The 20,942-nt window shown below is 40.2% G+C and overlaps 19 non-coding genes across 19 annotated transcripts; 13 read left to right on the top strand and 6 right to left on the bottom strand.

Annotated features, from left to right (window-relative positions):
• Positions 1-115: 115 nt before the first annotated feature.
• On the bottom strand, positions 116-197 carry trnas-aga (transfer RNA serine (anticodon AGA)). Its single transcript has one exon. It is a non-coding gene; the product is annotated as a tRNA-Ser (tRNA).
• Positions 198-1,896: 1,699 nt separating this feature from the next.
• Positions 1,897-2,111, top strand: LOC131730288 (small nucleolar RNA U3). The gene has a single exon (XR_009323975.1). It is a non-coding gene; the product is annotated as a small nucleolar RNA U3 (small nucleolar RNA).
• Positions 2,112-3,593: 1,482 nt separating this feature from the next.
• Positions 3,594-3,667, top strand: trnai-aau (transfer RNA isoleucine (anticodon AAU)). The gene has a single exon. It is a non-coding gene; the product is annotated as a tRNA-Ile (tRNA).
• Positions 3,668-3,832: 165 nt separating this feature from the next.
• Positions 3,833-3,914, bottom strand: trnas-aga (transfer RNA serine (anticodon AGA)). The gene has a single exon. It is a non-coding gene; the product is annotated as a tRNA-Ser (tRNA).
• A 1,701-nt stretch (positions 3,915-5,615) lies between these two features.
• Positions 5,616-5,830, top strand: LOC131730287 (small nucleolar RNA U3). Its single transcript, XR_009323974.1, has one exon. It is a non-coding gene; the product is annotated as a small nucleolar RNA U3 (small nucleolar RNA).
• Positions 5,831-7,312: 1,482 nt separating this feature from the next.
• Positions 7,313-7,386, top strand: trnai-aau (transfer RNA isoleucine (anticodon AAU)). The gene has a single exon. It is a non-coding gene; the product is annotated as a tRNA-Ile (tRNA).
• Positions 7,387-7,551: 165 nt separating this feature from the next.
• Positions 7,552-7,633, bottom strand: trnas-aga (transfer RNA serine (anticodon AGA)). Its single transcript has one exon. It is a non-coding gene; the product is annotated as a tRNA-Ser (tRNA).
• A 1,701-nt stretch (positions 7,634-9,334) lies between these two features.
• LOC131730286 (small nucleolar RNA U3) lies at positions 9,335-9,549 on the top strand. The gene has a single exon (XR_009323973.1). It is a non-coding gene; the product is annotated as a small nucleolar RNA U3 (small nucleolar RNA).
• Positions 9,550-10,661: 1,112 nt separating this feature from the next.
• On the top strand, positions 10,662-10,743 carry trnal-cag (transfer RNA leucine (anticodon CAG)). The gene has a single exon. It is a non-coding gene; the product is annotated as a tRNA-Leu (tRNA).
• Positions 10,744-11,031: 288 nt separating this feature from the next.
• Positions 11,032-11,105, top strand: trnai-aau (transfer RNA isoleucine (anticodon AAU)). Its single transcript has one exon. It is a non-coding gene; the product is annotated as a tRNA-Ile (tRNA).
• A 165-nt stretch (positions 11,106-11,270) lies between these two features.
• trnas-aga (transfer RNA serine (anticodon AGA)) lies at positions 11,271-11,352 on the bottom strand. The gene has a single exon. It is a non-coding gene; the product is annotated as a tRNA-Ser (tRNA).
• Positions 11,353-13,053: 1,701 nt separating this feature from the next.
• Positions 13,054-13,268, top strand: LOC131730308 (small nucleolar RNA U3). Its single transcript, XR_009323995.1, has one exon. It is a non-coding gene; the product is annotated as a small nucleolar RNA U3 (small nucleolar RNA).
• Positions 13,269-14,750: 1,482 nt separating this feature from the next.
• On the top strand, positions 14,751-14,824 carry trnai-aau (transfer RNA isoleucine (anticodon AAU)). The gene has a single exon. It is a non-coding gene; the product is annotated as a tRNA-Ile (tRNA).
• A 165-nt stretch (positions 14,825-14,989) lies between these two features.
• Positions 14,990-15,071, bottom strand: trnas-aga (transfer RNA serine (anticodon AGA)). Its single transcript has one exon. It is a non-coding gene; the product is annotated as a tRNA-Ser (tRNA).
• A 1,701-nt stretch (positions 15,072-16,772) lies between these two features.
• LOC131730307 (small nucleolar RNA U3) lies at positions 16,773-16,987 on the top strand. Its single transcript, XR_009323994.1, has one exon. It is a non-coding gene; the product is annotated as a small nucleolar RNA U3 (small nucleolar RNA).
• Positions 16,988-18,099: 1,112 nt separating this feature from the next.
• Positions 18,100-18,181, top strand: trnal-cag (transfer RNA leucine (anticodon CAG)). The gene has a single exon. It is a non-coding gene; the product is annotated as a tRNA-Leu (tRNA).
• Positions 18,182-18,469: 288 nt separating this feature from the next.
• On the top strand, positions 18,470-18,543 carry trnai-aau (transfer RNA isoleucine (anticodon AAU)). Its single transcript has one exon. It is a non-coding gene; the product is annotated as a tRNA-Ile (tRNA).
• Positions 18,544-18,708: 165 nt separating this feature from the next.
• Positions 18,709-18,791, bottom strand: trnas-aga (transfer RNA serine (anticodon AGA)). Its single transcript has one exon. It is a non-coding gene; the product is annotated as a tRNA-Ser (tRNA).
• Positions 18,792-20,489: 1,698 nt separating this feature from the next.
• On the top strand, positions 20,490-20,704 carry LOC131730306 (small nucleolar RNA U3). The gene has a single exon (XR_009323993.1). It is a non-coding gene; the product is annotated as a small nucleolar RNA U3 (small nucleolar RNA).
• The last annotated feature ends 238 nt before the right edge of the window (positions 20,705-20,942 follow it).

Below are 20,942 nucleotides of genomic sequence, written 5' to 3'. Positions count from 1 at the left end.
AACATTCTTTAACAAAATGAACCGGTGCGATATGAAGTAGAACCAGTAATATTTCAAATTCCTCATCTTTAAACATGTATTAGGAATGAACACATACAATTAAAAAGAAAGCTTACGTAGTCGGCAGGATTCGAACCTGCGCGGGGAAACCCCAATGGATTTCTAGTCCATCGCCTTAACCACTCGGCCACGACTACATGTTCTTACATTGGACTGTGAAATGATCCATATTATTGTCAAAAGAAGTAAAAGACACCCGCGGTAATGCTGCAGATGGCAGTATAGGCTAACATGAACCGAAGTCAAATGCCTTTGTTGAAACTCCATCGATTTATACAAGGCAAGCACACGTGGGAAATGTAAATACAATATCCTTTCTGTCAACGTTCATAATAATGAATACATCTTTATTTCAAAATACGTAACAATTTAAGTGATCTTTTCAAACCACCCATACACAAAAAACAAAGTAGATCTTGATTTCAACTGAAAAACTGACTTGCTTCATGGCTGCTGCCACAGCACTCAAGCACGTTGTGGCTAGCGTGAGCGGACTTAGCAGATAACAAGATCTACAAAATATCACATGCCAATAAAACATAACACAATTATGTTCGATTTTATAACAAAACCCCACCCCAGATGGGACTCGAACCCACTATCCCTGGCTTAGGAGGCCAGTGGCCTTAGCCATTAGGCCACGGGCTGACATGGGAAGCGCACATTTGGTAGTTCTAAAGAAAGTGGGAACAATAGTATCGTGGTTTCATAAATATCCAAGCCATCTTTGGTGTTCAAACAAAGCAGTTACATTGGGAAAGGGCCGTACTTATCAGTAAGTGTTTGAAATGCATGTGGGAAGATTTAAGATTGTGAAGAAGTTTTAATATGCTTCGTATTTGCGCATTGGTAACCTTACATAATTACGTTTTGATTAATGCCACTTCCTTACCTGACAGTAGTCAGGGTGACGATACAAGACCAAAGCCAATAAACCTGTTATTTTCCTGTCCTTTCATTACCATATTCTAGTGTGCTTGTTCAGAATATGCGTGAATCCTGAAAACGTCTTGCTAATATGTGAACAAAGCCAGCATTCACTTTATTGATCACCATGTGGAATAGCCGCTATTGGAACACACATGATTGTGTTAAAGATGTTAATAGACTTTCAATGTACACGTTTTAGAGCTGAACGTTTGTTGAGACAGTTCAAGCGCTGTAGCAGTGTTTACCTATTTCATGGATGTTTGCTTTTTCGTCTTACTCTGGAAAAAATAATAATAGCAATAGAAAAATGTAGGCAAAACAATTTTTGAGAACCGCATTTGGGTGAAAAATGAACAGTTTCAAAACACATTTGTAAACGCATTGGATTCTATTATGGTGTTTCCGAGCTGTTGAATGTTTCTTATTATATACAGGTTTACTGGCTTGACAGAAAGGCGATTGACAAAAAGAATGCCTCGTCCCTGCGTGGGCTTGAAACAGCAACGTTTTGGTTAAGCCGAACGCGCTCACCGATTACGTTGTTTTATTAGATAACACCCTCGGAGCCCAACAGAACACTGTATGCGTATAATTAAAATATTTACGGTTCAAATGGGAATCGTATTCATCAGATTTTAAGCACACGTTTGATAGACGTCACAGTGCAAAGGAGGAAGGCAGGCAATGCAAATGAGGCAACTGGCTCGTACTTTTTAAATCATACCAAAAAATTGAACCCAATTAAGCTTTTAACCGCCTGCAGTCTGGAATGAGTTTGAAATGTTATTGTAACAACTCACTGGGCTACAGCAATTGCATTATATGAAAGTGCTCCTGTTTATTTGTCACCGGCACAGCTACCGGTGCCACTCAGAGTTGGAGGGAGACGGTCGGCCACTTGCCCATAAAACAATACTTTCAGGGATCATTTCTATAGTGATTTGCTAGCGAAATGCGTTTTGAAAGTGTTTGGGCTCGCTACCCACGAGGAAGAGTGAGAGTGTTCGTTTTTGAGCGTGAAGAAGACAGCGAGTGTTGTTTTTGACCAACTGCTCGCTGTTATTGATGACCGCTCCAGTGTTCCTTAGGGGGCTGGAGGAAGCGGACACGTTCTGAGTGGGTGTCTTACCAAAACGTAAGAAAGATGAACTACAGTTGCAAAGCACTGCTGCTTTTTCGATGATTGATTAAAACTATCAAACTGACTGAAAACACGGATCGCATTAATTGCGATTGGTTTCATACCAATACGCTTACATAACAGATATTGGTTATAGACAATGTCATATACACAGAAATGAACACGGACAGTGTTTATTAAGGGCTGACTCATTGACATGTTCGAGAGATCTAGGTGTACTGGACAAATCTACTGGATTATTTTCCATGTCGTAATTGTGCCGCCTGTGATAATGCGTTTGCGTTTTACAAGCCATACAACGAAAAAAGAGTACAGTGTCTTACAAGTGATGACCTGTGCTTCAACGCATGTCATTTATTTGTTTTTTTGTCCTTGCCATTTGCAATATGTTGGTAAAACTACTAGACAGTGACGATTGCGCATTGATGAGTAAGCATAAAAGTTCAATTAGGAGAAAAGATATCCATTCACCACTAGCTAGACATTTCGTAGATGCCAAACATTCCATTTCAGATCTGAAATACCGCAGCATACAAAAAATATTTCAAGCTCGAGGACGTGATAATCTCGATCAAAAACTATTACAATGTGAATCCAAATGGATCTTCTATCTCCATATGGTACAACCCGAGGGATTAAATGAAGCGCTAGGATTATCCTGTTTTCTGTGATATAATGCGCAACCATACTTGTCTTTCATAAGATCTGAAAATAAATTATAGCGCTTTGAGATTATGTCTGTTATTAGCAGATTGTTTAGAAATGTACTCAAATATGTTACAACTGTTCTGTCTACGAAATATATCTGTAACATTTATGTAATGCCTTTGTGGTTTTTTGATGAAGTTCATTTGCTAACAGACTGTTCTGATTTTGATTCAAACCGTGAAGCGATCGCTCTGTTTGCAGTATATTTTCTTTCAGTAAGAGGAGTGTCCTTGTGATTCCATACAAAATGCGACAAAACCTGTCGCCCTCCTTAATATAAACAGAAAAAGAACAAGTACACGCACACGCCAGGTGATTTACTGCAGCGTCAGACATGGGAGGTTCAGCAGTGTGCTGCAGCGTTGTGCAAAGTCGTCGGTGTAAGTCAGGATGGCCGAGCGGTCTAAGGCGCTGTGGTCAGTTCGCAGTCTCCATGGAGGCGTGGGCTCGAACCCCACTTCTGACAACAGTTCTTGTTAATTTATTTCTAAAACGTCCACCGAATGCTTGGTAATTTTACATGTTTTTCTTTTTAGTATTCAAATCACAGCTTTTTAAATGAGAGAAAGTCACCGCAAGCCCGCACCTCGCCACTTTCTTCACACTGCTAAACTGCCTCATAAAGATGAGACCTCTAATTATGCCTTTCCAATACTTTGAATGTGTTATTGTTGAGTTTAACATAACATCTTGGTAATCATAATGTCCGCAGGCCTTGTTTTTCTCGGGTTTTATTAACGCGCTCCATGTGTGTGGCCGGTTAGCTCAGTTGGTTAGAGCGTGGTGCTAATAACGCCAAGGTCGCGGGTTCGATCCCCGTACGGGCCATGACTTTTCTTCTTTAAAGAAACCACAGCATTTGGAATGGTGCCAAAATGAACATTCTTTAACAAAATGAACCGGTGCGATATGAAGTAGAACCAGTAATATTTCAGATTCCTCATCTTTAAACATGTATTAGGAATGAACACATACAATTAAAAAGAAAGCTTACGTAGTCGGCAGGATTCGAACCTGCGCGGGGAAACCCCAATGGATTTCTAGTCCATCGCCTTAACCACTCGGCCACGACTACATGTTCTTACATTGGACTGTGAAATGATCCATATTATTGTCAAAAGAAGTAAAAGACACCCGCGGTAATGCTGCAGATGGCAGTATAGGCTAACATGAACCGAAGTCAAATGCCTTTGTTGAAACTCCATCGATTTATACAAGGCAAGCACACGTGGGAAATGTAAATACAATATCCTTTCTGTCAACGTTCATAATAATGAATACATCTTTATTTCAAAATACGTAACAATTTAAGTGATCTTTTCAAACCACCCATACACAAAAAACAAAGTAGATCTTGATTTCAACTGAAAAACTGACTTGCTTCATGGCTGCTGCCACAGCACTCAAGCACGTTGTGGCTAGCGTGAGCGGACTTAGCAGATAACAAGATCTACAAAATATCACATGCCAATAAAACATAACACAATTATGTTCGATTTTATAACAAAACCCCACCCCAGATGGGACTCGAACCCACTATCCCTGGCTTAGGAGGCCAGTGGCCTTAGCCATTAGGCCACTAGGGCTGACATGGGAAGCGCACATTTGGTAGTTCTAAAGAAAGTGGGAACAATAGTATCGTGGTTTCATAAATATCCAAGCCATCTTTGGTGTTCAAACAAAGCAGTTACATTGGGAAAGGGCCGTACTTATCAGTAAGTGTTTGAAATGCATGTGGGAAGATTTAAGATTGTGAAGAAGTTTTAATATGCTTCGTATTTGCGCATTGGTAACCTTACATAATTACGTTTTGATTAATGCCACTTCCTTACCTGACAGTAGTCAGGGTGACGATACAAGACCAAAGCCAATAAACCTGTTATTTTCCTGTCCTTTCATTACCATATTCTAGTGTGCTTGTTCAGAATATGCGTGGATCCTGAAAACGTCTTGCTAATATGTGAACAAAGCCAGCATTCACTTTATTGATCACCATGTGGAATAGCCGCTATTGGAACACACATGATTGTGTTAAAGATGTTAATAGACTTTCAATGTACACGTTTTAGAGCTGAACGTTTGTTGAGACAGTTCAAGCGCTGTAGCAGTGTTTACCTATTTCATGGATGTTTGCTTTTTCGTCTTACTCTGGAAAAAATAATAATAGCAATAGAAAAATGTAGGCAAAACAATTTTTGAGAACCGCATTTGGGTGAAAAATGAACAGTTTCAAAACACATTTGTAAACGCATTGGATTCTATTATGGTGTTTCCGAGCTGTTGAATGTTTCTTATTATATACAGGTTTACTGGCTTGACAGAAAGGCGATTGACAAAAAGAATGCCTCGTCCCTGCGTGGGCTTGAAACAGCAACGTTTTGGTTAAGCCGAACGCGCTCACCGATTACGTTGTTTTATTAGATAACACCCTCGGAGCCCAACAGAACACTGTATGCGTATAATTAAAATATTTACGGTTCAAATGGGAATCGTATTCATCAGATTTTAAGCACACGTTTGATAGACGTCACAGTGCAAAGGAGGAAGGCAGGCAATGCAAATGAGGCAACTGGCTCGTACTTTTTAAATCATACCAAAAAATTGAACCCAATTAAGCTTTTAACCGCCTGCAGTCTGGAATGAGTTTGAAATGTTATTGTAACAACTCACTGGGCTACAGCAATTGCATTATATGAAAGTGCTCCTGTTTATTTGTCACCGGCACAGCTACCGGTGCCACTCAGAGTTGGAGGGAGACGGTCGGCCACTTGCCCATAAAACAATACTTTCAGGGATCATTTCTATAGTGATTTGCTAGCGAAATGCGTTTTGAAAGTGTTTGGGCTCGCTACCCACGAGGAAGAGTGAGAGTGTTCGTTTTTGAGCGTGAAGAAGACAGCGAGTGTTGTTTTTGACCAACTGCTCGCTGTTATTGATGACCGCTCCAGTGTTCCTTAGGGGGCTGGAGGAAGCGGACACGTTCTGAGTGGGTGTCTTACCAAAACGTAAGAAAGATGAACTACAGTTGCAAAGCACTGCTGCTTTTTCGATGATTGATTAAAACTATCAAACTGACTGAAAACACGGATCGCATTAATTGCGATTGGTTTCATACCAATACGCTTACATAACAGATATTGGTTATAGACAATGTCATATACACAGAAATGAACACGGACAGTGTTTATTAAGGGCTGACTCATTGACATGTTCGAGAGATCTAGGTGTACTGGACAAATCTACTGGATTATTTTCCATGTCGTAATTGTGCCGCCTGTGATAATGCGTTTGCGTTTTACAAGCCATACAACGAAAAAAGAGTACAGTGTCTTACAAGTGATGACCTGTGCTTCAACGCATGTCATTTATTTGTTTTTTTGTCCTTGCCATTTGCAATATGTTGGTAAAACTACTAGACAGTGACGATTGCGCATTGATGAGCAAGCATAAAAGTTCAATTAGGAGAAAAGATATCCATTCACCACTAGCTAGACATTTCGTAGATGCCAAACATTCCATTTCAGATCTGAAATACCGCAGCATACAAAAAATATTTCAAGCTCGAGGACGTGATAATCTCGATCAAAAACTATTACAATGTGAATCCAAATGGATCTTCTATCTCCATATGGTACAACCCGAGGGATTAAATGAAGCGCTAGGATTATCCTGTTTTCTGTGATATAATGCGCAACCATACTTGTCTTTCATAAGATCTGAAAATAAATTATAGCGCTTTGAGATTATGTCTGTTATTAGCAGATTGTTTAGAAATGTACTCAAATATGTTACAACTGTTCTGTCTACGAAATATATCTGTAACATTTATGTAATGCCTTTGTGGTTTTTTGATGAAGTTCATTTGCTAACAGACTGTTCTGATTTTGATTCAAACCGTGAAGCGATCGCTCTGTTTGCAGTATATTTTCTTTCAGTAAGAGGAGTGTCCTTGTGATTCCATACAAAATGCGACAAAACCTGTCGCCCTCCTTAATATAAACAGAAAAAGAACAAGTACACGCACACGCCAGGTGATTTACTGCAGCGTCAGACATGGGAGGTTCAGCAGTGTGCTGCAGCGTTGTGCAAAGTCGTCGGTGTAAGTCAGGATGGCCGAGCGGTCTAAGGCGCTGTGGTCAGTTCGCAGTCTCCATGGAGGCGTGGGCTCGAACCCCACTTCTGACAACAGTTCTTGTTAATTTATTTCTAAAACGTCCACCGAATGCTTGGTAATTTTACATGTTTTTCTTTTTAGTATTCAAATCACAGCTTTTTAAATGAGAGAAAGTCACCGCAAGCCCGCACCTCGCCACTTTCTTCACACTGCTAAACTGCCTCATAAAGATGAGACCTCTAATTATGCCTTTCCAATACTTTGAATGTGTTATTGTTGAGTTTAACATAACATCTTGGTAATCATAATGTCCGCAGGCCTTGTTTTTCTCGGGTTTTATTAACGCGCTCCATGTGTGTGGCCGGTTAGCTCAGTTGGTTAGAGCGTGGTGCTAATAACGCCAAGGTCGCGGGTTCGATCCCCGTACGGGCCATGACTTTTCTTCTTTAAAGAAACCACAGCATTTGGAATGGTGCCAAAATGAACATTCTTTAACTAAATGAACCGGTGCGATATGAAGTAGAACCAGTAATATTTCAGATTCCTCATCTTTAAACATGTATTAGGAATGAACACATACAATTAAAAAGAAAGCTTACGTAGTCGGCAGGATTCGAACCTGCGCGGGGAAACCCCAATGGATTTCTAGTCCATCGCCTTAACCACTCGGCCACGACTACATGTTCTTACATTGGACTGTGAAATGATCCATATTATTGTCAAAAGAAGTAAAAGACACCCGCGGTAATGCTGCAGATGGCAGTATAGGCTAACATGAACCGAAGTCAAATGCCTTTGTTGAAACTCCATCGATTTATACAAGGCAAGCACACGTGGGAAATGTAAATACAATATCCTTTCTGTCAACGTTCATAATAATGAATACATCTTTATTTCAAAATACGTAACAATTTAAGTGATCTTTTCAAACCACCCATACACAAAAAACAAAGTAGATCTTGATTTCAACTGAAAAACTGACTTGCTTCATGGCTGCTGCCACAGCACTCAAGCACGTTGTGGCTAGCGTGAGCGGACTTAGCAGATAACAAGATCTACAAAATATCACATGCCAATAAAACATAACACAATTATGTTCGATTTTATAACAAAACCCCACCCCAGATGGGACTCGAACCCACTATCCCTGGCTTAGGAGGCCAGTGGCCTTAGCCATTAGGCCACTAGGGCTGACATGGGAAGCGCACATTTGGTAGTTCTAAAGAAAGTGGGAACAATAGTATCGTGGTTTCATAAATATCCAAGCCATCTTTGGTGTTCAAACAAAGCAGTTACATTGGGAAAGGGCCGTACTTATCAGTAAGTGTTTGAAATGCATGTGGGAAGATTTAAGATTGTGAAGAAGTTTTAATATGCTTCGTATTTGCGCATTGGTAACCTTACATAATTACGTTTTGATTAATGCCACTTCCTTACCTGACAGTAGTCAGGGTGACGATACAAGACCAAAGCCAATAAACCTGTTATTTTCCTGTCCTTTCATTACCATATTCTAGTGTGCTTGTTCAGAATATGCGTGAATCCTGAAAACGTCTTGCTAATATGTGAACAAAGCCAGCATTCACTTTATTGATCACCATGTGGAATAGCCGCTATTGGAACACACATGATTGTGTTAAAGATGTTAATAGACTTTCAATGTACACGTTTTAGAGCTGAACGTTTGTTGAGACAGTTCAAGCGCTGTAGCAGTGTTTACCTATTTCATGGATGTTTGCTTTTTCGTCTTACTCTGGAAAAAATAATAATAGCAATAGAAAAATGTAGGCAAAACAATTTTTGAGAACCGCATTTGGGTGAAAAATGAACAGTTTCAAAACACATTTGTAAACGCATTGGATTCTATTATGGTGTTTCCGAGCTGTTGAATGTTTCTTATTATATACAGGTTTACTGGCTTGACAGAAAGGCGATTGACAAAAAGAATGCCTCGTCCCTGCGTGGGCTTGAAACAGCAACGTTTTGGTTAAGCCGAACGCGCTCACCGATTACGTTGTTTTATTAGATAACACCCTCGGAGCCCAACAGAACACTGTATGCGTATAATTAAAATATTTACGGTTCAAATGGGAATCGTATTCATCAGATTTTAAGCACACGTTTGATAGACGTCACAGTGCAAAGGAGGAAGGCAGGCAATGCAAATGAGGCAACTGGCTCGTACTTTTTAAATCATACCAAAAAATTGAACCCAATTAAGCTTTTAACCGCCTGCAGTCTGGAATGAGTTTGAAATGTTATTGTAACAACTCACTGGGCTACAGCAATTGCATTATATGAAAGTGCTCCTGTTTATTTGTCACCGGCACAGCTACCGGTGCCACTCAGAGTTGGAGGGAGACGGTCGGCCACTTGCCCATAAAACAATACTTTCAGGGATCATTTCTATAGTGATTTGCTAGCGAAATGCGTTTTGAAAGTGTTTGGGCTCGCTACCCACGAGGAAGAGTGAGAGTGTTCGTTTTTGAGCGTGAAGAAGACAGCGAGTGTTGTTTTTGACCAACTGCTCGCTGTTATTGATGACCGCTCCAGTGTTCCTTAGGGGGCTGGAGGAAGCGGACACGTTCTGAGTGGGTGTCTTACCAAAACGTAAGAAAGATGAACTACAGTTGCAAAGCACTGCTGCTTTTTCGATGATTGATTAAAACTATCAAACTGACTGAAAACACGGATCGCATTAATTGCGATTGGTTTCATACCAATACGCTTACATAACAGATATTGGTTATAGACAATGTCATATACACAGAAATGAACACGGACAGTGTTTATTAAGGGCTGACTCATTGACATGTTCGAGAGATCTAGGTGTACTGGACAAATCTACTGGATTATTTTCCATGTCGTAATTGTGCCGCCTGTGATAATGCGTTTGCGTTTTACAAGCCATACAACGAAAAAAGAGTACAGTGTCTTACAAGTGATGACCTGTGCTTCAACGCATGTCATTTATTTGTTTTTTTGTCCTTGCCATTTGCAATATGTTGGTAAAACTACTAGACAGTGACGATTGCGCATTGATGAGCAAGCATAAAAGTTCAATTAGGAGAAAAGATATCCATTCACCACTAGCTAGACATTTCGTAGATGCCAAACATTCCATTTCAGATCTGAAATACCGCAGCATACAAAAAATATTTCAAGCTCGAGGACGTGATAATCTCGATCAAAAACTATTACAATGTGAATCCAAATGGATCTTCTATCTCCATATGGTACAACCCGAGGGATTAAATGAAGCGCTAGGATTATCCTGTTTTCTGTGATATAATGCGCAACCATACTTGTCTTTCATAAGATCTGAAAATAAATTATAGCGCTTTGAGATTATGTCTGTTATTAGCAGATTGTTTAGAAATGTACTCAAATATGTTACAACTGTTCTGTCTACGAAATATATCTGTAACATTTATGTAATGCCTTTGTGGTTTTTTGATGAAGTTCATTTGCTAACAGACTGTTCTGATTTTGATTCAAACCGTGAAGCGATCGCTCTGTTTGCAGTATATTTTCTTTCAGTAAGAGGAGTGTCCTTGTGATTCCATACAAAATGCGACAAAACCTGTCGCCCTCCTTAATATAAACAGAAAAAGAACAAGTACACGCACACGCCAGGTGATTTACTGCAGCGTCAGACATGGGAGGTTCAGCAGTGTGCTGCAGCGTTGTGCAAAGTCGTCGGTGTAAGTCAGGATGGCCGAGCGGTCTAAGGCGCTGTGGTCAGGTCGCAGTCTCCATGGAGGCGTGGGCTCGAACCCCACTTCTGACAACAGTTCTTGTTAATTTATTTCTAAAACGTCCACCGAATGCTTGGTAATTTTACATGTTTTTCTTTTTAGTATTCAAATCACAGCTTTTTAAATGAGAGAAAGTCACCGCAAGCCCGCACCTCGCCACTTTCTTCACACTGCTAAACTGCCTCATAAAGATGAGACCTCTAATTATGCCTTTCCAATACTTTGAATGTGTTATTGTTGAGTTTAACATAACATCTTGGTAATCATAATGTCCGCAGGCCTTGTTTTTCTCGGGTTTTATTAACGCGCTCCATGTGTGTGGCCGGTTAGCTCAGTTGGTTAGAGCGTGGTGCTAATAACGCCAAGGTCGCGGGTTCGATCCCCGTACGGGCCATGACTTTTCTTCTTTAAAGAAACCACAGCATTTGGAATGGTGCCAAAATGAACATTCTTTAACAAAATGAACCGGTGCGATATGAAGTAGAACCAGTAATATTTCAAATTCCTCATCTTTAAACATGTATTAGGAATGAACACATACAATTAAAAAGAAAGCTTACGTAGTCGGCAGGATTCGAACCTGCGCGGGGAAACCCCAATGGATTTCTAGTCCATCGCCTTAACCACTCGGCCACGACTACATGTTCTTACATTGGACTGTGAAATGATCCATATTATTGTCAAAAGAAGTAAAAGACACCCGCGGTAATGCTGCAGATGGCAGTATAGGCTAACATGAACCGAAGTCAAATGCCTTTGTTGAAACTCCATCGATTTATACAAGGCAAGCACACGTGGGAAATGTAAATACAATATCCTTTCTGTCAACGTTCATAATAATGAATACATCTTTATTTCAAAATACGTAACAATTTAAGTGATCTTTTCAAACCACCCATACACAAAAAACAAAGTAGATCTTGATTTCAACTGAAAAACTGACTTGCTTCATGGCTGCTGCCACAGCACTCAAGCACGTTGTGGCTAGCGTGAGCGGACTTAGCAGATAACAAGATCTACAAAATATCACATGCCAATAAAACATAACACAATTATGTTCGATTTTATAACAAAACCCCACCCCAGATGGGACTCGAACCCACTATCCCTGGCTTAGGAGGCCAGTGGCCTTAGCCATTAGGCCACTAGGGCTGACATGGGAAGCGCACATTTGGTAGTTCTAAAGAAAGTGGGAACAATAGTATCGTGGTTTCATAAATATCCAAGCCATCTTTGGTGTTCAAACAAAGCAGTTACATTGGGAAAGGGCCGTACTTATCAGTAAGTGTTTGAAATGCATGTGGGAAGATTTAAGATTGTGAAGAAGTTTTAATATGCTTCGTATTTGCGCATTGGTAACCTTACATAATTACGTTTTGATTAATGCCACTTCCTTACCTGACAGTAGTCAGGGTGACGATACAAGACCAAAGCCAATAAACCTGTTATTTTCCTGTCCTTTCATTACCATATTCTAGTGTGCTTGTTCAGAATATGCGTGAATCCTGAAAACGTCTTGCTAATATGTGAACAAAGCCAGCATTCACTTTATTGATCACCATGTGGAATAGCCGCTATTGGAACACACATGATTGTGTTAAAGATGTTAATAGACTTTCAATGTACACGTTTTAGAGCTGAACGTTTGTTGAGACAGTTCAAGCGCTGTAGCAGTGTTTACCTATTTCATGGATGTTTGCTTTTTCGTCTTACTCTGGAAAAAATAATAATAGCAATAGAAAAATGTAGGCAAAACAATTTTTGAGAACCGCATTTGGGTGAAAAATGAACAGTTTCAAAACACATTTGTAAACGCATTGGATTCTATTATGGTGTTTCCGAGCTGTTGAATGTTTCTTATTATATACAGGTTTACTGGCTTGACAGAAAGGCGATTGACAAAAAGAATGCCTCGTCCCTGCGTGGGCTTGAAACAGCAACGTTTTGGTTAAGCCGAACGCGCTCACCGATTACGTTGTTTTATTAGATAACACCCTCGGAGCCCAACAGAACACTGTATGCGTATAATTAAAATATTTACGGTTCAAATGGGAATCGTATTCATCAGATTTTAAGCACACATTTGATAGACGTCACAGTGCAAAGGAGGAAGGCAGGCAATGCAAATGAGGCAACTGGCTCGTACTTTTTAAATCATACCAAAAAATTGAACCCAATTAAGCTTTTAACCGCCTGCAGTCTGGAATGAGTTTGAAATGTTATTGTAACAACTCACTGGGCTACAGCAATTGCATTATATGAAAGTGCTCCTGTTTATTTGTCACCGGCACAGCTACCGGTGCCACTCAGAGTTGGAGGGAGACGGTCGGCCACTTGCCCATAAAACAATACTTTCAGGGATCATTTCTATAGTGATTTGCTAGCGAAATGCGTTTTGAAAGTGTTTGGGCTCGCTACCCACGAGGAAGAGTGAGAGTGTTCGTTTTTGAGCGTGAAGAAGACAGCGAGTGTTGTTTTTGACCAACTGCTCGCTGTTATTGATGACCGCTCCAGTGTTCCTTAGGGGGCTGGAGGAAGCGGACACGTTCTGAGTGGGTGTCTTACCAAAACGTAAGAAAGATGAACTACAGTTGCAAAGCACTGCTGCTTTTTCGATGATTGATTAAAACTATCAAACTGACTGAAAACACGGATCGCATTAATTGCGATTGGTTTCATACCAATACGCTTACATAACAGATATTGGTTATAGACAATGTCATATACACAGAAATGAACACGGACAGTGTTTATTAAGGGCTGACTCATTGACATGTTCGAGAGATCTAGGTGTACTGGACAAATCTACTGGATTATTTTCCATGTCGTAATTGTGCCGCCTGTGATAATGCGTTTGCGTTTTACAAGCCATACAACGAAAAAAGAGTACAGTGTCTTACAAGTGATGACCTGTGCTTCAACGCATGTCATTTATTTGTTTTTTTGTCCTTGCCATTTGCAATATGTTGGTAAAACTACTAGACAGTGACGATTGCGCATTGATGAGCAAGCATAAAAGTTCAATTAGGAGAAAAGATATCCATTCACCACTAGCTAGACATTTCGTAGATGCCAAACATTCCATTTCAGATCTGAAATACCGCAGCATACAAAAAATATTTCAAGCTCGAGGACGTGATAATCTCGATCAAAAACTATTACAATGTGAATCCAAATGGATCTTCTATCTCCATATGGTACAACCCGAGGGATTAAATGAAGCGCTAGGATTATCCTGTTTTCTGTGATATAATGCGCAACCATACTTGTCTTTCATAAGATCTGAAAATAAATTATAGCGCTTTGAGATTATGTCTGTTATTAGCAGATTGTTTAGAAATGTACTCAAATATGTTACAACTGTTCTGTCTACGAAATATATCTGTAACATTTATGTAATGCCTTTGTGGTTTTTTGATGAAGTTCATTTGCTAACAGACTGTTCTGATTTTGATTCAAACCGTGAAGCGATCGCTCTGTTTGCAGTATATTTTCTTTCAGTAAGAGGAGTGTCCTTGTGATTCCATACAAAATGCGACAAAACCTGTCGCCCTCCTTAATATAAACAGAAAAAGAACAAGTACACGCACACGCCAGGTGATTTACTGCAGCGTCAGACATGGGAGGTTCAGCAGTGTGCTGCAGCGTTGTGCAAAGTCGTCGGTGTAAGTCAGGATGGCCGAGCGGTCTAAGGCGCTGTGGTCAGTTCGCAGTCTCCATGGAGGCGTGGGCTCGAACCCCACTTCTGACAACAGTTCTTGTTAATTTATTTCTAAAACGTCCACCGAATGCTTGGTAATTTTACATGTTTTTCTTTTTAGTATTCAAATCACAGCTTTTTAAATGAGAGAAAGTCACCGCAAGCCCGCACCTCGCCACTTTCTTCACACTGCTAAACTGCCTCATAAAGATGAGACCTCTAATTATGCCTTTCCAATACTTTGAATGTGTTATTGTTGAGTTTAACATAACATCTTGGTAATCATAATGTCCGCAGGCCTTGTTTTTCTCGGGTTTTATTAACGCGCTCCATGTGTGTGGCCGGTTAGCTCAGTTGGTTAGAGCGTGGTGCTAATAACGCCAAGGTCGCGGGTTCGATCCCCGTACGGGCCATGACTTTTCTTCTTTAAAGAAACCACAGCATTTGGAATGGTGCCAAAATGAACATTCTTTAACTAAATGAACCGGTGCGATATGAAGTAGAACCAGTAATATTTCAGATTCCTCATCTTTAAACATGTATTAGGAATGAACACATACAATTAAAAAGAAAGCTTACGTAGTCGGCAGGATTCGAACCTGCGCGGGGAAACCCCAATGGATTTCTAGTCCATCGCCTTAACCACTCGGCCACGACTACATGTTCTTACATTGGACTGTGAAATGATCCATATTATTGTCAAAAGAAGTAAAAGACACCCGCGGTAATGCTGCAGATGGCAGTATAGGCTAACATGAACCGAAGTCAAATGCCTTTGTTGAAACTCCATCGATTTATACAAGGCAAGCACACGTGGGAAATGTAAATACAATATCCTTTCTGTCAACGTTCATAATAATGAATACATCTTTATTTCAAAATACGTAACAATTTAAGTGATCTTTTCAAACCACCCATACACAAAAAACAAAGTAGATCTTGATTTCAACTGAAAAACTGACTTGCTTCATGGCTGCTGCCACAGCACTCAAGCACGTTGTGGCTAGCGTGAGCGGACTTAGCAGATAACAAGATCTACAAAATATCACATGCCAATAAAACATAACACAATTATGTTCGATTTTATAACAAAACCCCACCCCAGATGGGACTCGAACCCACTATCCCTGGCTTAGGAGGCCAGTGGCCTTAGCCATTAGGCCACTAGGGCTGACATGGGAAGCGCACATTTGGTAGTTCTAAAGAAAGTGGGAACAATAGTATCGTGGTTTCATAAATATCCAAGCCATCTTTGGTGTTCAAACAAAGCAGTTACATTGGGAAAGGGCCGTACTTATCAGTAAGTGTTTGAAATGCATGTGGGAAGATTTAAGATTGTGAAGAAGTTTTAATATGCTTCGTATTTGCGCATTGGTAACCTTACATAATTACGTTTTGATTAATGCCACTTCCTTACCTGACAGTAGTCAGGGTGACGATACAAGACCAAAGCCAATAAACCTGTTATTTTCCTGTCCTTTCATTACCATATTCTAGTGTGCTTGTTCAGAATATGCGTGAATCCTGAAAACGTCTTGCTAATATGTGAACAAAGCCAGCATTCACTTTATTGATCACCATGTGGAATAGCCGCTATTGGAACACACATGATTGTGTTAAAGATGTTAATAGACTTTCAATGTACACGTTTTAGAGCTGAACGTTTGTTGAGACAGTTCAAGCGCTGTAGCAGTGTTTACCTATTTCATGGATGTTTGCTTTTTCGTCTTACTCTGGAAAAAATAATAATAGCAATAGAAAAATGTAGGCAAAACAATTTTTGAGAACCGCATTTGGGTGAAAAATGAACAGTTTCAAAACACATTTGTAAACGCATTGGATTCTATTATGGTGTTTCCGAGCTGTTGAATGTTTCTTATTATATACAGGTTTACTGGCTTGACAGAAAGGCGATTGACAAAAAGAATGCCTCGTCCCTGCGTGGGCTTGAAACAGCAACGTTTTGGTTAAGCCGAACGCGCTCACCGATTACGTTGTTTTATTAGATAACACCCTCGGAGCCCAACAGAACACTGTATGCGTATAATTAAAATATTTACGGTTCAAATGGGAATCGTATTCATCAGATTTTAAGCACACGTTTGATAGACGTCACAGTGCAAAGGAGGAAGGCAGGCAATGCAAATGAGGCAACTGGCTCGTACTTTTTAAATCATACCAAAAAATTGAACCCAATTAAGCTTTTAACCGCCTGCAGTCTGGAATGAGTTTGAAATGTTATTGTAACAACTCACTGGGCTACAGCAATTGCATTATATGAAAGTGCTCCTGTTTATTTGTCACCGGCACAGCTACCGGTGCCACTCAGAGTTGGAGGGAGACGGTCGGCCACTTGCCCATAAAACAATACTTTCAGGGATCATTTCTATAGTGATTTGCTAGCGAAATGCGTTTTGAAAGTGTTTGGGCTCGCTACCCACGAGGAAGAGTGAGAGTGTTCGTTTTTGAGCGTGAAGAAGACAGCGAGTGTTGTTTTTGACCAACTGCTCGCTGTTATTGATGACCGCTCCAGTGTTCCTTAGGGGGCTGGAGGAAGCGGACACGTTCTGAGTGGGTGTCTTACCAAAACGTAAGAAAGATGAACTACAGTTGCAAAGCACTGCTGCTTTTTCGATGATTGATTAAAACTATCAAACTGACTGAAAACACGGATCGCATTAATTGCGATTGGTTTCATACCAATACGCTTACATAACAGATATTGGTTATAGACAATGTCATATACACAGAAATGAACACGGACAGTGTTTATTAAGGGCTGACTCATTGACATGTTCGAGAGATCTAGGTGTACTGGACAAATCTACTGGATTATTTTCCATGTCGTAATTGTGCCGCCTGTGATAATGCGTTTGCGTTTTACAAGCCATACAACGAAAAAAGAGTACAGTGTCTTACAAGTGATGACCTGTGCTTCAACGCATGTCATTTATTTGTTTTTTTGTCCTTGCCATTTGCAATATGTTGGTAAAACTACTAGACAGTGACGATTGCGCATTGATGAGCAAGCATAAAAGTTCAATTAGGAGAAAAGATATCCATTCACCACTAGCTAGACATTTCGTAGATGCCAAACATTCCATTTCAGATCTGAAATACCGCAGCATACAAAAAATATTTCAAGCTCGAGGACGTGATAATCTCGATCAAAAACTATTACAATGTGAATCCAAATGGATCTTCTATCTCCATATGGTACAACCCGAGGGATTAAATGAAGCGCTAGGATTATCCTGTTTTCTGTGATATAATGCGCAACCATACTTGTCTTTCATAAGATCTGAAAATAAATTATAGCGCTTTGAGATTATGTCTGTTATTAGCAGATTGTTTAGAAATGTACTCAAATATGTTACAACTGTTCTGTCTACGAAATATATCTGTAACATTTATGTAATGCCTTTGTGGTTTTTTGATGAAGTTCATTTGCTAACAGACTGTTCTGATTTTGATTCAAACCGTGAAGCGATCGCTCTGTTTGCAGTATATTTTCTTTCAGTAAGAGGAGTGTCCTTGTGATTCCATACAAAATGCGACAAAACCTGTCGCCCTCCTTAATATAAACAGAAAAAGAACAAGTACACGCACACGCCAGGTGATTTACTGCAGCGTCAGACATGGGAGGTTCAGCAGTGTGCTGCAGCGTTGTGCAAAGTCGTCGGTGTAAGTCAGGATGGCCGAGCGGTCTAAGGCGCTGTGGTCAGGTCGCAGTCTCCATGGAGGCGTGGGCTCGAACCCCACTTCTGACAACAGTTCTTGTTAATTTATTTCTAAAACGTCCACCGAATGCTTGGTAATTTTACATGTTTTTCTTTTTAGTATTCAAATCACAGCTTTTTAAATGAGAGAAAGTCACCGCAAGCCCGCACCTCGCCACTTTCTTCACACTGCTAAACTGCCTCATAAAGATGAGACCTCTAATTATGCCTTTCCAATACTTTGAATGTGTTATTGTTGAGTTTAACATAACATCTTGGTAATCATAATGTCCACAGGCCTTGTTTTTCTCGGGTTTTATTAACGCGCTCCATGTGTGTGGCCGGTTAGCTCAGTTGGTTAGAGCGTGGTGCTAATAACGCCAAGGTCGCGGGTTCGATCCCCGTACGGGCCATGACTTTTCTTCTTTAAAGAAACCACAGCATTTGGAATGGTGCCAAAATGAACATTCTTTAACAAAATGAACCGGTGCGATATGAAGTAGAACCAGTAATATTTCAAATTCCTCATCTTTAAACATGTATTAGGAATGAACACATACAATTAAAAAGAAAGCTTACGTAGTCGGCAGGATTCGAACCTGGCCGCGGGAAACCCCAATGGATTTCTAGTCCATCGCCTTAACCACTCGGCCACGACTACATGTTCTTACATTGGACTGTGAAATGATCCATATTATTGTCAAAAGAAGTAAAAGACACCCGCGGTAATGCTGCAGATGGCAGTATAGGCTAACATGAACCGAAGTCAAATGCCTTTGTTGAAACTCCATCGATTTATACAAGGCAAGCACACGTGGGAAATGTAAATACAATATCCTTTCTGTCAACGTTCATAATAATGAATACATCTTTATTTCAAAATACGTAACAATTTAAGTGATCTTTTCAAACCACCCATACACAAAAAACAAAGTAGATCTTGATTTCAACTGAAAAACTGACTTGCTTCATGGCTGCTGCCACAGCACTCAAGCACGTTGTGGCTAGCGTGAGCGGACTTAACAGATAACAAGATCTACAAAATATCACATGCCAATAAAACATAACACAATTATGTTCGATTTTATAACAAAACCCCACCCCAGATGGGACTCGAACCCACTATCCCTGGCTTAGGAGGCCAGTGGCCTTAGCCATTAGGCCACTAGGGCTGACATGGGAAGCGCACATTTGGTAGTTCTAAAGAAAGTGGGAACAATAGTATCGTGGTTTCATAAATATCCAAGCCATCTTTGGTGTTCAAACAAAGCAGTTACATTGGAAAGGGCCGTACTTATCAGTAAGTGTTTGAAATGCATGTGGGAAGATTTAAGATTGTGAAGAAGTTTTAATATGCTTCGTATTTGCGCATTGGTAACCTTACATAATTACGTTTTGATTAATGCCACTTCCTTACCTGACAGTAGTCAGGGTGACGATACAAGACCAAAGCCAATAAACCTGTTATTTTCCTGTCCTTTCATTACCATATTCTAGTGTGCTTGTTCAGAATATGCGTGAATCCTGAAAACGTCTTGCTAATATGTGAACAAAGCCAGCATTCACTTTATTGATCACCATGTGGAATAGCCGCTATTGGAACACACATGATTGTGTTAAAGATGTTAATAGACTTTCAATGTACACGTTTTAGAGCTGAACGTTTGTTGAGACAGTTCAAACGCTGTAGCAGTGTTTACCTATTTCATGGATGTTGCTTTTTCGTCTTACTCTGGAAAAAATAATAATAGCAATAGAAAAATGTAGGCAAAACAATTTTTGAGAACCGCATTTGGGTGAAAAATGAACAGTTTCAAACACATTTGTAAACGCATTGGATTCTATTATGGTGTTTCCGAGCTGTTGAATGTTTCTTATTATATACAGGTTTACTGGCTTGACAGAAAGGCGATTGACAAAAAGAATGCCTCGTCCCTGCGTGGGCTTGAAACAGCAACGTTTTGGTTAAGCCGAACGCGCTCACCGATTACGTTGTTTTATTAGATAACACCCTCGGAGCCCAACAGAACACTGTATGCGTATAATTAAAATATTTACGGTTCAAATGGGAATCGTATTCATCAGATTTTAAGCACACATTTGATAGACGTCACAGTGCAAAGGAGGAAGGCAGGCAATGCAAATGAGGCAACTGGCTCGTACTTTTTAAATCATACCAAAAAATTGAACCCAATTAAGCTTTTAACCGCCTGCAGTCTGGAATGAGTTTGAAATGTTATTGTAACAACTCACTGGGCTACAGCAATTGCATTATATGAAAGTGCTCCTGTTTATTTGTCACCGGCACAGCTACCGGTGCCACTCAGAGTTGGAGGGAGACGGGCGGCCACTTGCCCATAAAACAATACTTTCAGGGATCATTTCTATAGTGATTTGCTAGCGAAATGCGTTTTGAAAGTGTTTGGGCTCGCTACCCACGAGGAAGAGTGAGAGTGTTCGTTTTTGAGCGTGAAGAAGACAGCGAGTGTTGTTTTTGACCAACTGCTCGCTGTTATTGATGACCGCTCCAGTGTTCCTTAGGGGGCTGGAGGAAGCGGACACGTTCTGAGTGGGTGTCTTACCAAAACGTAAGAAAGATGAACTACAGTTGCAAAGCACTGCTGCTTTTTCGATGATTGATTAAAACTATCAAACTGACTGAAAACACGGATCGCATTAATTGCGATTGGTTTCATACCAATACGCTTACATAACAGATATTGGTTATAGACAATGTCATATACACAGAAATGAACACGGACAGTGTTTATTAAGGGCTGACTCATTGACATGTTCGAGAGATCTAGGTGTA

The sequence above is a fragment of the Acipenser ruthenus genome, unplaced genomic scaffold, assembly GCF_902713425.1.
Source record: "Acipenser ruthenus unplaced genomic scaffold, fAciRut3.2 maternal haplotype, whole genome shotgun sequence".
NCBI lineage: Eukaryota > Metazoa > Chordata > Actinopteri > Acipenseriformes > Acipenseridae > Acipenser > Acipenser ruthenus.
The sequence above is the reverse complement of the archived record's forward strand: the minus strand, read 5'-3'. Positions and strand labels throughout refer to the sequence as shown.